Here is a 15,685-nt window from a genome sequence, read left to right on the forward strand (position 1 = left end):
ATCATATGATCTCCCTGATATGAGGAAGTGGAAATGCAACATGGGGGGGTTGGGGGTAGGAAAAGAAAAAATGAAAGAAGGTGGGATTGGGAGGGAGACAAATCATAAAAGACTCAAACTCAAAAAACAGACGGAGGGATGCTAGGGGGAGGGGGGACGGGAGAGGGTGATGGGGATATGGACATTGGGAAGGGTATGTATGTGCTATGATGAGTGCTGTGAAATGTGATTCACAGACCTGTACCCCTGGGGATAAAAATACATCATATGTTTATTAAAAAAATAAATTTAATAAAAAAATTAAAAAATTGTAGTACATTCAGACAATGGGATATTATTCAGTGCTAAAAAGAAATGAGCTATTAAGCCATGAAAAGACATGAAGGAACTTTAAATACATATTAGTAACTGAGAGAAGCTAATCTGAAACTGCTACATACTGGGTGATTCCACCTTTATGGCATCATGGAAAAGGCAACACTATGGAGATAGCAAAGAGATCAGTGGTTGCTACAGATTAGGGAAAGGAGGGGATGAATTCAAAATACGATTTAGGATTTTTAGGACAGTGAAACTATTCTGTATGATGATGATAGATACATGTCATACATTTGTCAAAATCCATAGAATGTATAATACCAAGATGAATACAAGTATAAACTATGGTCTTAGGGTAATAATTATATATATTTTTTTAATGAATTATATATATATATACATATATATGTATATGTGTGTGTGTGTATATATATATATATATATATATATATATATGAATATGCCAGTCTTGTGTGGGATATTAATAGTGGGAGAGGCTGTGTGATTGGGGTGTAGTAAGAATATGGGAAATCCGTTCAATTTTGCTATGAAGCTAAAACTGTTCTAAACAATTAAGTCTTAAAAAATGATACAAGTTGAGTTCACTAAACATATAAAAACAACAACAACAAACATAGGTTCATAGGGACATCTAGATGAGTGTTTCCCCAAACAATTGGGTCCCCTGGCCTCACCAAGACGACACATAAAATCAACCATCACAGCACAGACATGTGATTGCTTATATGTCAGAAGTTGCAATGAGTGGTGGCAGAGCTTCTCTGAGCCACACTGACAGTACGTGGGAGATAAGGAAATGGACTGGGACGGCAGAAAAGGCAAGGCAGGGGCACAAGCTGGCTCTCACATCCTGGGACATAAGACAGCCATCTACTTTGAAATCTGGTTCTTCCTCAAGAACTGAAAGTTTGATGTTATCTGAGCAATTGATTTGTACAGTTTAATAAGCATTTGTTGAGTATGGTGTTTTTAATATAGATGGAATCTCGTTCACATGGAGCAATCTAGTGAAAGACAAAGATAATTAACACAGAAACAAATACATGAACAAAAAGATCAGTTATATACTATGAAGGAATAAATGGGAGTGAGGGAAAATTATGATAGAGCACCCTGAATTGCTGTAGAGATCGGATCGGGAAACATCTCTGAAAAGGAGACAATCACGGGAGTCCTGAAGATTGAGAAAACCATCCACTGTGTGAAAAGACAAGAGAGAGAACTTCAAGGGAGGCTGGAAGTAAAGCAGGAATAAGGAAAGAAAGAAAACAACAATCAAACCATAGAAGGACCTTATAAGTCATGTTAAAGAGTTAAACAAAATTGTAAAAAATAAATTCTGGCAAGAATGGAAACACTGAGAAAGGATAGAGTCAGGGGCTAGGGAGTAGATATCAATGTCCAGGGGAGTAAAAGGTGTGTGATGTATTTTGGAAGATTTATTTGATGAACGGAATATGTGGCATGACAGGAGGGGAAAAGCAAAGACTCCTTCTTTGATTGTGTTTTCCTAATTTCTGCCACTTTCTATGGCAATTTTAGAGGAAGAAAGATGGATCCAAAGTCTTGGTACCAGAGTTAGTTCTGCACTGTCTCAACTACAAAGAGCTGTGGGACTGTGCTTTGTTGGTAGAGTTGACAACCATCCCATGAGTACAGTCCAGTGACTTAGATATAGTTGTATCATTTATTTAACAGATACTTCCTTGAAGGACTGAGTTCATTTGGTGATAAAGATAAACCATAATCAAAAAGATCGTAATCATTGGGTCTACAAGCTCATTGGCAAACATGAGGCTTCGGAGCATTAGTTGGTGACAACATCAGCACAGGCAGATGTGTCTCAGCTCTTGAGAGTAAAGTGGCTCATGTCACTTATCACATTGTGTCCACAGTGCACCAAGACGTTACCATGCATACTCCCAAAGTTCTTTTGAGAGAACTAATATAGATACTTATTCCTTTTCTTCCAGATCTTGGCTTCATAGAGCTATTTTTTTTTTCTTGCTTTACTTAAATCACATACAGTGTACCCACTCAGAGCAATTAATTATCTTTGGCTCCTTTGAAATTACTCTCCAATCAAGTAAATATAAGAAGACAGAGTGTTACGAAAAATAATTCCTATCTGTTCTTCTCATTAGGTACCAATTGAGTAAACAGAATATGATTTGCTTCATGGATATAAGTTTAGCAGACAGGGAGCCAGGCTGTCTCCAGGCTATTCTGATAAATGTCCTGTTCTCCCTTACAAGATTTTATGATGCACATGATGATTATTCAACATATGGGTCCCTCAGCATATGGTAGGTACCAAGGCTGTTGTGTAGCCCAAATGCACGAGTCTACTTTTAAAAAAATGTGTTTGTCTCCAAGGTCATATGACCTAGTAGATTCATTTGGTTCTCAGGAACATTGCAAAATCCCATAAGAAATAGCCTAATGAGTGTTAAAAGAAACAGAGTATTTTTGGAATTTTAAAAATAGTGACAAGCAACAGAGAGAAGAATATAGATTTGTTTGTGATAGAACAAATACTGGAAATTTAGGTGCTCTACTTCATGCATCTTAATGTTGGATTTTACTATACAGGTAACATTTTCATCATAAAACTGATGAAAATTTGAAGTATTTTCTATACCTGAGGAATGACCATCAAAAGGAAAAGGTCAGAATAAACTGGATTTTAACACTAAGATTAGTAATAATACTATGCTGATATTTAACAATTAATAGGCTATAATGCCTTAATCTTCATAGTATTGGAATTTAGGTCAAAGTGATACCTCAGATCACATAGCTTGCAAGTCTGGAATCAAAAACAGAACAAAGCTTTGAACATAGGGTTTTTCTTAATATGCCGCCTTATTTTCCAAGTTAGTTATGAAATCCACACAATCGGGAATTGGGTCCACCATCTTTTGCCAACATTTTGTGTGTTCCTGTGGTCACAAACACTCTAAATATTGCCTAAAGTTGAAAAAAACAGTTATGAATAAAATTTATTCTTAAGTTTGACTGAACAATTTTGTTGCCAAAGCTGAGGTCTGAGTTGAGGGTGGAAAAAATCCTTGTTGCTGCTGTGGTCAAAATCTCAAATATAAATATAGGATCAGACCCATTTTACCCATAGCAGAATCATACACACAGATTAGAGGAAGGGTTGTACACCAAGGCCAATTAATCTGATCCCGTAAGATAGAAAGGGCTATCTCCACCTTTTCAAATAACACAAAGAGTAGAATAAAACAACTAAGACTGATGTCAAAGGTTGTTAATTAGCTCACATAATGTAGAAGTCCAGGGAGCAGATTCAGATAGAATCTGAATTGGCCTCAAAAAATATTATCAGGATCCAGTTTCTCATCTTTCATCTCTCATCCTAGTTTCCTTTATGTTCTGGCACCTCCAGGTTTACATTTTTACAACATCAAATCAAACATTCATTCCAGAAATTTAAAGGATTAGCTTTGATTTGATCAACTTAAGTTACATGCTGAGGCCCAAACTAATCTTTGACTCACATGTCCACCTGGGATCTCAGGGACAGCCTCTACTCAAACCATGTGAAGTAAGAGTAGACAAGGGATGGGTCTCTAAGAAATGTAGGGGGTTGTTAAAAAGAAAGAAAAGTGGATGCCATGTTGAGAAGAAGCCCTAAAGTCTTCAGCCAAGGAATTAGAGCTACAACATTCATATCAGTTTTCTCTCCCTTATTATTTCTTAGCCTCTATGGAGAATATTACAAGGTTAGAGGTCCCCCAAATCATCACTTACATGGCCTTTTCCAATTTTTCTTGGGATGCAGAAAATGAACGAAAATTGATGGTCTACAGTACCAGCTATGTGGTAAAGGAATGTGGATATAGTATGAATTGTGCGAAGTTGTAAATAAACTTGAAGTAGATTTAATTCACAGAGAGAACCTTCTTCTGTCTACCTTTCTGATAACGCTGACCTTCCTATAAATAAGGGTTACAGCTTTCACTTAGATGACTGATTCCTTGTGGAGGGTTAGGAATAAACATAGCTTTTCTTCAAGCCCATCTTGGCTTTCTTTTATCTGTCTTGAACCAATAAAATAACGATTGTGGCAAGGACAATCCAAGCCCTCTTTCCTTGTCACATTCAGGATTGAATCTCTGACATTTGTCTCTTTTTTCCCCCCATAGTTTCTGAGTCTCTGTGTTTCTGTTCAATGTGTCTGTCTTCTTTGAAGTCACCTGCCACACTGCATCATGACAGACTAAATGATAGGCTTCATTACTCTTTCCTGGCAGCTGCCTATGTTTTATTTCTTTTGGAGTCCAGGGAAGAGATCCACCTCACCCTATGATTTTGCTTTTCAGGTCTACGTATGAAAGGAGGGCAGGTTAAGAGTAGGCAGAATATGTCATCCCATTATCAGGAAAGAAAGGAGTAAAAGCAGAAGTAAAGCTGCCGGCAATTCTGATGGCTCCTAAATCCATGGTAGTCTTGTTTTAGCACTGTGGAGTTCCCCATCAGGCATCTCCATTTCAAATTCTATCCTTGAAAGATCAGTTATGAACTGCTTTATATAGATTGTATAAGCAGCCTTCAGTTTATAAAAATGGTCACAGCAATATTTTCCACTCATTTTTACTGGCTTTGGCACTCCCCCATAGAAAGATAGAAGCTCTTTTCACCTCCTCTTGAAGCTAGGTATGTTTTTATGACATCTGAATGAATAGAATAAAGCAGAGCTTATACTGCATGACTTGAAGCTAGGTCATAAAAAGCTATACTGCTTCCTCTTGGATCTCTTCTTTGGGACAACTCCTCTTAGAACATAGCCAGCATTTTGTGAAGATTACCCAAGCAACCCAGAGACACGATGTGTAGGTTCTGACTCCAGTCCTAGCTGAGATCCCAATCAATAGCCAGCATCAACATCACACATGTAAGCAAATCTTCAGATGATTCCAGTCCCCAGCTTTTGAGTCACCACAGCTGACATAAAGTAGAGCAAAGACTGATCCCCACCAAACTCTTTCCGATGGCTGATTGTGAGCAAATGTTGTTTTAGCCACTAAGTTTAAGACAATAAATAATTGGACCAAGTTCAGTTGAATTTTTTGAAAAAAAGTAATAAAAAAGTGTTATGTTCAATGTCATGAATTTAATATTTAGGTATTTAGAGGAAAATATTAGCGTCTTCATTAATGATCAGTTTAGTATATTTTTCTCCCTCCCTTCCCTTTATCTTATTTCTTCTTCCTTCCTCCCTCCTTCCCTCCCCTCTTTCCTTCCTTTCTCCTTCCCTTCCTCTTCCTTCCTTTCTTTTTTTTTTTTTTTTTCCATCCATAAGGGTAGACTCTTTTTTTTTTGGCTAGCGATAAGGGTATACAAAAATAATGTCTCATTTTCTTCTAGGTGTGAATAGGACAACTAGGTATGGGACCAAAGTGGCTTGAAAGAGTTAAAAAACTATCTCAAGATCTATTCCACAAAAGATATATTTTGTAATTTTAATAACAGGCATACAGATATAATTTCTTTGGCAAATCATGACTTTTTCTCCTTAGCTTATTTCTTCATAACTTTTATTGCTATCACTTCTTTCCTCCGACTTTTTTTCCTACTTAACCTTGGCAACCTCTTATGCACATTATTGTGAAATCTTCAAAAACAGCATATGAAACATTTTTTTAAAATAACTTTTTCCTGTTAGGACCAACCATTTATTCCTCCATCCATGAATCCATCCACTTCATGTGTATGTACTGAATGTCTATTGTGTGCAAGGTACCAGGGACCCGGAGGTAAGAGTTAGACAACCCACCCTTACAAATATCACAGTCTCATGAAAAACAGAAAAGTAAACATATAAATTGATTGATTAATTCAACAAACACTTATTAAGCTTCTACTGTTTTCCAAGCATTATGCCAGACGATGGTGTTAACAGCAGTAAAGAGGTAGATACAGCCTATGTCCTATGGACTAGGACATATGTCCTATGGACTAGGAGTTAACACAGAAAACTAAGTCAACAACTGCAGAGGACCCAATCAAGAATTCAAGGAAGGCCTCTCAAAAGAAGTGAAGTATAGACTGAAGACTGGGGAGTGACTGGTAGCCAGCCAGGGGAAGGCAGATTTGGGAAAGAATGTAAAATTTCCAGAGGAGAGCAAGTGTGACGGTTTAGGAATGAGGGAGAAAACGGCACATATGTTTGGGAAACCAAAAGCAGTTCATTTTGTGGGAAGGGGAGGATGGTGGGATGGTAGAAAATAAACCTAGAGAGGTAGGCAGGGCCTAAAGTAAAGGGAAGTCATTGAAAAGATTCAGCACCACAGGGAATAATGTGATAATTGTATGTAGATCCTCTGACTTCAGGATGATAAATGCATTTTTGTGGAGCAAGCCTGGAATTAGGAGCCCTGTATGATGTCTGTAGGGATGATCTTCACCAGAGATGGTGGCTTCAATGAGTGTCTTAGTAGTAAAATGGAAAAAAGTGGAGAATTTTGAAATTTGGAGTTATCCAGGACATGTTTATTGACAGATTAAATGTCATGGATGAGGACAAGAGAAAAATCAGAGTACGTTCCAGGTTTCTAGACTGGGCAACTGGGTTGGCTTTAGTGCCACTAAATAAGAGGAAGACCCTTCTTGTGAACTACTTTGAGTCTAGGAATAAGATAATGGGTACAGCTTGGGTCATGTTGAATTTGAGGGTCCTGTAAGATATCTAAGTAGAAATGTCAATATATAATCAAAATAGCAAAGTAGGGATTCAATATATAGGTCTGAAACTGAGCAAGAAAAAGTGGCCTAGAGATAAGAATCCAGAAATTATCAACATAGAGATGATAACAAAAGTCCTAAGAATGGAAGAGATGTCCCAAAATGAGTGTATAGGACCAAAGGAAAAGGCCTGGGTCCTGAATGCCAAAAATGATTGACCTTTGATGGGGGTAGGGGATGAAAGGGTGTTGAATAACAAAATGGAAACACTAGAGAAAACAAAACAAAACAAAAAACCTAGAATAAAGCAACTAAAGAACCAAATGGATTAAGAATGCATGCATAAATTTAGAAAATGTCTAAGTTTTAGGAGCATCATTGGCCAGAGGTTTAGAAACATGGTCTAAATTAATGTCATTGGTGATGGAGAAAGAAGAGATACACTACAGAGGTAACATAGGCAGGGCTTAGAACTGGTTGGGAGGTAAGGAACACGACAGGGTAAGAAGGGTAGAAAAGGAACTCCCTGTTTGTTCCAGGCATCAAGGAAAATTATGGAGGTTTCCTCACCAGTCAAGTCTTATCAATGTTTGTTCACGATGAGTATTTTTAAAGAGCACACATGCAGAGTGCTTATATATCCCTGCAGATCCTTTAAAAAGAATTTGTTTTTAGACTTACCAGTTTTTACTGTGCGGCTTTTGCAACAATAGAAGAAATAACACAGTGAGATACTTGAAGGTGTTCAGTAGAAAGGCCCTGGCAACACTGCAGGTCTCTAGATGACATTTTTCCTTACCGTTGGTTTTGGCTGTTTAGTATTGCATCCCAAAGAACAGAATCTGCTCTGCTCTCTCCTAACCACCAAATGTAATTGTTTAAATTCAAATGAATTGTTTGTGACTCCTCCACACAGCTCATCCCTCCCTTCCTAATTTTGAATTAATTAAGAACTTACTTGATCCTAAGAGCTAGAAGCGTATTCTGCGTTTTTTGCAAGTCTCTGCCTGGTTGTTACATATTAGGGACATGGGATTGCTTCCTTTCTCCCTCCTTCCCGCCCTCCCATCCTTTCTGCCTTCTATCCTCCTTTTTCCTTTACTCCATCCCTAACCACTCTCCACCTCTTGATTATCATAACTTAAAGTTGGGATAATATCGGGGCTTAAGAAGACAGAGCAGAAGAAAATACAGATTCTGCATGCATAAGAAGATAATAGAGGGTCCCTGGCCTGCAGGGTCAGAGAGCATGACCTTGAGTTTGGTGAGTGAGCTTGTGTTCAGGTGAGAAGCTTATTCATTTGCAACTCAAAACACCCACAGCACTGAGCACATTTGCAAAAACTCATGCAGCTTTTAAGATCACCTCACCTAGGCATTGTGTTCAGTTAATTAAGACAGAAAACGGTTTAGCAATATAGCACATAAAATGGTCTAACCTATTTGTGCATAAAAGTCAACTTTTTTTTTTATTTAATTAAATTTATTTATTTTCAGCATAACAGTATTCATTATTTTTTCACCACACCCAGTGCTCCATGCAATCCGTGCCCTCTATAATACTCACCACCTGGTACCCCAACCTGCCACACCCCCGCCACTTCAAACCCCTCAGATTGTTTTTCAGAGTCCATAGTCTCTCATGATTCACCTTCCAATTTCCCCCAACTCCCTTCTCCTCTCTAACTCCCCATGTCCTCCATGCTATTTGTTATGCTCCACAAATAAGTGAAACCATATGATAATTGACTTTCTCTGCTTGACTGATTTCACTCAGCATAATCTCTTCCAGTCCCGTCCATGTTGTTACAAAAGTTGGGTATTCATCCTTTCTGATGGAGGCATAATACTCCATAGTGTATATGGACCACATCTTCCTTATCCATTTGTCCATTGAAGGGCATCTTGGTTCTTTCCATAGTTAGGCGACCGTGGCCATTAGTGCTATAAACATTGGGGTACAGATGGCCCTTCTTTTCACTACATCTGTATCTTTGGGGTAAATACCCAGAAGTGCAATTGCAGGGTCATAAGGAAGTTCTATTTTTAATTTCTTGAGGAATCTCCACACTGTTCTCCAAAGAGGCTGCACCAACCTGCATTCCCACCAACAGTGTAAGAGGGTTCCCCTTTCTCCACATCCCCTCCAACACATGTTGTTTCCTGTCTTGTTAATTTTGGCCATTCTAACTGGTATAAGGTGATATCTCAATATGGTTTTAATTTGAATCTCCCTGTATGTTACTCTAACATTAAGGAGGAGATAATTTGCCTTATCAATCACTAAACATTCAGAAAGCTTTGCAAACCATTACTCACTTCCACTAATAACGGGTGGTCCAAGATCTATCATTTTAGGATTATTTCACATCTGGGTAGAGAATCTCATTCTATCCTTGATCAGGGTCTATTTTTTTTTTTAAGTCAGAAATTGCATTAAAAAGTAATGAGAAATGAATAAAAACGTGGATTTTGCACAATTTCATTATTCATAATCCACTTTATATATTTACTATGAATATCCTTGTAATAATTTTTTCATGGTTTTGATAACTCACATGTGCTCCCAATTAAAAGGTCTTGCCGGGGCACCTGACTCACTTGGTAGAACATGTGACTCTTGATCACAGGGTTGTTGAGTTTGAGCCCTACTCTGGACATAGAGTTTACTTAAAAAAAAAAAAAAAAAAAAAAAAAAAAAAAAAAAAGCCCTTGTTAGGCTGGATTTTATGTCACCTTTTAGTATTCCTACAATTTATCAGGCTTTCTTTTCTCCACTATCAGGTCTTGGCCTCTTTGACTTATCATCCCTTCCAGCCCTAGTGGTTTTCTGAGCACAGTATGGACAGGTTGTCATGAAATTCTGCTGTTTGTAAAGCTCATATTGCCCAGCAAAAGAACCAAGGGAACATTACCTTGAAAACTGGGAATGCATTTTGTTTAGTGGGTGCAGTGAAACTCTATTCCAGGAAGTCTACAAAATTGAAAACTGGAAAATATGGCTGTGGGAGATAAAGAAGAAAAAAACAAAGGAAAAAAAAAGAAATAGAAAAGAAAAAATAAAAACTTGAACCACTTAATTGAAACTCACCCAGGTGATGGAAGAGAATATTGAAACATCTAGATGTGAAACACCTGGGAGACATTGGAGACAATCTAACAGGTAAGTCAGGTTAACAATTGGGAAAATCAGTTATTTTCCATCATGAGGCCAATATATGGAAACAAAATACTTTGACAAATTGGGATCTGATCCCATGGGGGTAATTTAAGATATCTGCTTTCCATTCCTAACGTATTGGAATAACTTGTGAAAAGAACATGAATGCCTGAAGTTCAAAGGTCACTGTTCATTCATTCTTTCATGTATTCAACAAGTGTCTATCAAATGCCTACTCTGTGTCAGACTCCATGTTAGGCACCAGGGTTACAGCAGGGACAAGAATATCCTACTTTTAATGGAGCTTCCTTTGTAGGAGGAGCCAAAAGACAATAATTAAATTAGTATATAAAGTATTTTAAGAGAGCAATAAATACATAAATAATTTAAGAGAATGACGTAGGATGAAGAATAAACTTGACTCCTCATTCCCTCACACCTCATACACAATTCATTACCAAAACCTGTTATGCTAATGATATCCAGAATCTGACTCCTTCTCAACCCTCAAAATCTCCACCATGGTCCAAACCAGCATCCTTTCTCATTTGTATTATCACAGCAGCCTCTAAGTGGTCTCTCTGCTTCAGTTCTTACCTCCCCTGCCACCTATTTTCATGCAAGCAGAGTAATACTTCTACTACGAGTGGGATCATGCCACTGAGGTCAATGGCTTATGGCTGCCAAGTAAAAGCTCAAGTCTCTTCAGTGTCCTGTCATCAGCTGCTGTGCCTTCCTCCGCCCCTATCAGCTCTGCATCCTGATTGCCCAATGCTCTGGTTGCCCACGGAGACCTAGAAAACTGGCTTCCTTGTTATTCTTTAAGTAGAGGAGGCTTGCTCCTGCCTTACACTCTGTGCTAGGGAGAATTCCAAGACGGTCCCCTAAGATTCCTAAGCTCTGAAGTATGCACACCACCTGCCAGGTAATTAGCCAAACACAATCTAGGTACTGCTGTGAAAGGATTTTACAGGTATAAGTGAAGTCCAAAACCAGTAGACTTTAAGATTTGAAGATTATTGGTGGTTGGGGGTGGTGATGGAAGTGCTGGTCTGATTACATTAGCCTTTAAATTGGGGTCCAGAGGTCAGAAGCAAAGAAAGTCAGAAATTCAAGGTATAGGGGAAATTTGACATTTGAAGAGTTCTCTGTTGCCAGCTTAAAAATGGAGGAAGCCACCTGCAAGTGAATGCAGGGGGCATGTTGCTGAGAGGAGCCCACGGCTGACAGCCAACATGGAAATGGAACCTCAGCCTCAACCTGGAAATGATCACCACAAAGAACTGCATTCTGCCACCAACCTGAATGAGCTGGGAGACAACCCTGAGCCTCACGTGATATAGCAGCCCAGCCAGTACCTTGATTTCAGCCATGCAAGACCCTGAGCAGAGCACCCAGTCATCCTGTGCCCAGATTTCTGATCTATAGGATCTATGAAATAGTACACATGTTTTAAGTCACTAAGTTTGTTTTAATTTATAAGGCTGGGATTCAAAACTAACACAGGTTCTTTGCATTTGCTATTCTTTCCTAGAAAGTATTTCCTAGCTATCCCTCTGCTTGTTCCCTCACTTCCTACAGGTTTCTAACTAATTACCATCTCCCCAGTGAGGTCTTTCATAATTCTTGGGCTCCTGGCTCTCATTTTTGGGTAATTTGAGAATTTGAATAAAGTGACTCTAAGAGTGCAGAAAGGTTATCAGGAAACTACTGGGGGAAACGTAGTACCTGGGATTAATGAGGAGGGGCTCGAGGAGAAGAAACAGTAATAAGAACTTGAGACATGGCTGTGTGGTGAGGACCTTCCAGCAGGAACTGCAAACTTCCATGCAGGCATGCAGCCAGCTTGTGGCAGTACCAGAGGGAGCAAGCCAGGAAAGTAATGCTCCTCAGTAGCTCTCCTCCATCTCTGATAATGTCCAACACTCCCACTAGAATGTAAGTATCATGAGGGCAAGTACATACTTGGCCACGTTCATTCCCTGCTTTATCCCCTGGGCCCAGAACAGTGTTGGAACACAGCGTTCAACATGCATCAAATGATGTTGTAAACAGCAAGATTTCATTTTCTCTTATGGCTGAGTAATATTCCATTGTATTTATAAACCAAGAGAGGGCATAAGACCAAGAGAAGTAAGTGAGACAGAGAAAGACAAATACCATATGATTTCACTCCTATGTGGAATTTAAAAGAAACAAAGCGAAGGAACAAGCAAAGAAAGAGAGGGACAGACAAACAAAAAATTCAAATATAGAGAACAAGCTGGTGGTTGCCAGAGGGGAAGTGGGCGGGGGAAGGGTGAAATAGATAAAGGAGTTAGGAAGTACACTTACAGTGACAAGCACTGAGGAATGCAGCGAATTACTGAGTCCTTATACTGTACACCTGAAACTAACAGAACATGTATGTTATTTATACCTCAATAAAGAATGAAATTTTAAGAAGTCATCAAATGAATGAATAAATGAACGGATGGAGGCTACGTAGCAGAGACGTCTCCAACATTTGAAATGAGACTTAACTGATGAGGCAGAGCTGACCAAGAAAAAAAAAAAGAAAATGAGACTCCAAATATAAGGAATAGCGAATACCCAGACCCTAAGGAGGAAATGAGCTTTCTGGCTTCAAGGAAGTGTGGCTGATGGCTCTGGAGTTTGAGTAGCCAAGGTGGCCCCTGGTGTCCAGTAGGCAAAGGCTGGAACATGGTGGGTCTAGCAGAACACGGTAAGGGATTAGCATTTTATAAGCACAAGAGACAGGTATCCCAAGGTACAAAACTGAGAAGAGACATTATAGGTTTCATACTTTTAATATTCTCAGAAAAAAATTTTAAAAATAAGAAAATAATAACTGAATTGCTTTTGTTGTGAATCTACTCTTAACTTCTCTAGTCTATTATATCTTTTTCTTGACAAAGCATCCAGATGAATGCTCCCAATTTTTAAAAAATATTTTATTTACTTATTTATCTATCTTTTGAGAGAAGAGAGAATGAGTGTGCACCAGCTGGGGGTAGGGGCAGTGGCAGAGGTAGAAGCAGATGTGGGGCTTGATCCCAGGACCCTGAGATCATGACCTGAGCTGAAGGCAGACACTTAACCAACTGAGCCATCCAGGCACCCCTGAATTCTCCTAATTTTTAATTATTCCTATCTTTGACATTTTCCTGTACTCTTTACCTGACAGGAGAGTTCACGTGAACTGGATACCTGTAGCTGTCTGATTGGAGCCTTCTCAATAAACTCTTTAGACTTCCTTCCACTATTGTCTTTGGTGCTGCACAATGAAGGCAGAGAAGCTTTCTCCTTTTTTTATCTCCAGGGTCTAGAAAAATGTTAAATTCAATGCCTGGGGCATAGTAAAAGCTCAAAACTTACTTATTAAGGCATTTTATTGTTAGCAATTATTAGTCCAACTGAGGTGTGACTTCACAAGAATATAATACTATTGGACAGGTATCTGTGATCAAATCCCAAATCAGGATCTTCCTAGTGACACAACATTGACAAGCCATTATTTTCTCTGAGTTTCAGTTTGTAATCTGGGAAATAGCATGAATAATATTTCATTAATGAGCTAATGGATTAAATGAATCTGTAAAGAGCTTAGTGCATCGTTAATGTCATTAAATTGGAGGCTGAATTCTTGGATATTATTGGATATTGCAAGTGGAATATGGTGAATTAGGAGAGGGAAAAGACTGTTTCTTATTTCTTCTCCCTACTCATTCCCATCCAGAGAGAGAGAACTGGCACAGGTGTTTCCACAAGCTCAGTGAGAGGAGAGAGTACTTCTCTTGGAAGGGGATTTGATGGAAGAAAAGGGAGGTACAGGTTTCTAGTGATGGAATGAGTAAGTCATAGGAATAAAAAGTACATCATAGGGAATATAGTCAATGTGTTGTAATAGCATTGTATGGTGATAGATGGTAGCTACACTTGTGGTGAGCATAATGTATAGAGTTGTTGGGATGTCTGGGTAACTCAGTCGGTTAAGCATCTGCCTTCAGCTCAGGTCATGATCCCAGGGTCCTGGGATAGAGTCCTGCATTGGGCTCCTTGCTCAGTGAGGAACTTGCTTCTCCCTCTACCCGCCACTCCCCTTGCATGCACTCTCACTTTGACAAATAAAATCTTTCAAAAAATGTACAACATTGTTGAATTGCTATGTTGTACACTTGAAACTAATGTAACATTGTGTGTCAACTGTACTTCAATAAAAGAGAAACAGAGAGAGGTATGGCTTTGACAGTTTTAAATAAATAGCTCTGGGGCCCCTAGTGGTCACAGGGGACCCAGCCTGTCTCCAATGGATCCCATTGGACAATTCACATACTGGTGGTTACCACGATTGAATAAAGATAACAAGCCCTTCACCAATTGTCCAAACATTGCATAATGCCCCTGGATTCTTATACAAACCTAAAAAGAATGACACCTTAAAAAAGAGTTAAATTGATTTCTAATCACTCTGGCTAATGGGATCTCCAAGTCAGATTTAATTTAATACAGAAAAATAATGTGGGGGAAGTGAAAATAAAAGCCAAAACATTTTAACAGTGATGACAATGTATATGCTAATTAGTAAATATTTATAAATATATATTATCCATTTTTCTGTTTGCCATCTCACACTTTAAGCCAAAATCATTATTATGGACATGATAACATTTCTAACTTTCAGAAGGAGAGATTTCTGGAGAAAAGAGATTCAAATAGAGCTAATGGATGGATATGGAGGTTTTGTTTCCACCTCCTCTTTTTATTGCAGGATCATTGAGATGGCAGGGATATCAAAGGCATTTTAATTTCTCTACTTGTCTCAGAACGGCTGAGAGCATTATTTCTTCCTCGTACTTTCCTCTGGGATTATTCTGCTTACTGAAATCTGCTATTTTCTTTATAGATTTGTACAATAAAAGTATTTAGAAGAGCTGAAGTGCAGCTCCTTTTAAATACATGTAATTCAAGTTGGCTTTTTTAAACGTCTGTCTCTGAATTGCAGAGATGCATAACAAAATCAACAATGTTTCGATGGGCGGAAATATTGAATGTACCTTTGTTACACTGGACATCTTTGAAAAACTAGAATGCATTTACAGTGCTTGGTGGTCTCCCCAGAAACAAGCATCAAACAGTACTCTCAATGGTGGGCTGGTTTAGTGATACAGAGGTGTTCTTAGGTTTGAGGGTTCTCCAAAATTTTATAAATAAAAAATGGGATTTTTCATTTAGTGATGAAGTAGCTTTCTCCCATTGATTTCTGATCCAGTTCATGAAGTTTGGGGACTAGATTCCTTGAGACTGAACTTTTCATCTCCTAGATTACGGAGGACAAGGATCAGCACTTCTGCATACTTAAGGAACACTGAATAAGAAAAATATAGTGAAAAGGAGCACAATGTTTCCTGCATTTGGAACACAGCTCTTCCATGTTTAAGCTGTGTAAATTTGCCTGCTTCTAAAAGCCAACCC

Source organism: Mustela nigripes, chromosome 2 (assembly GCF_022355385.1).
Source record: "Mustela nigripes isolate SB6536 chromosome 2, MUSNIG.SB6536, whole genome shotgun sequence".
Lineage (NCBI taxonomy): Eukaryota > Metazoa > Chordata > Mammalia > Carnivora > Mustelidae > Mustela > Mustela nigripes.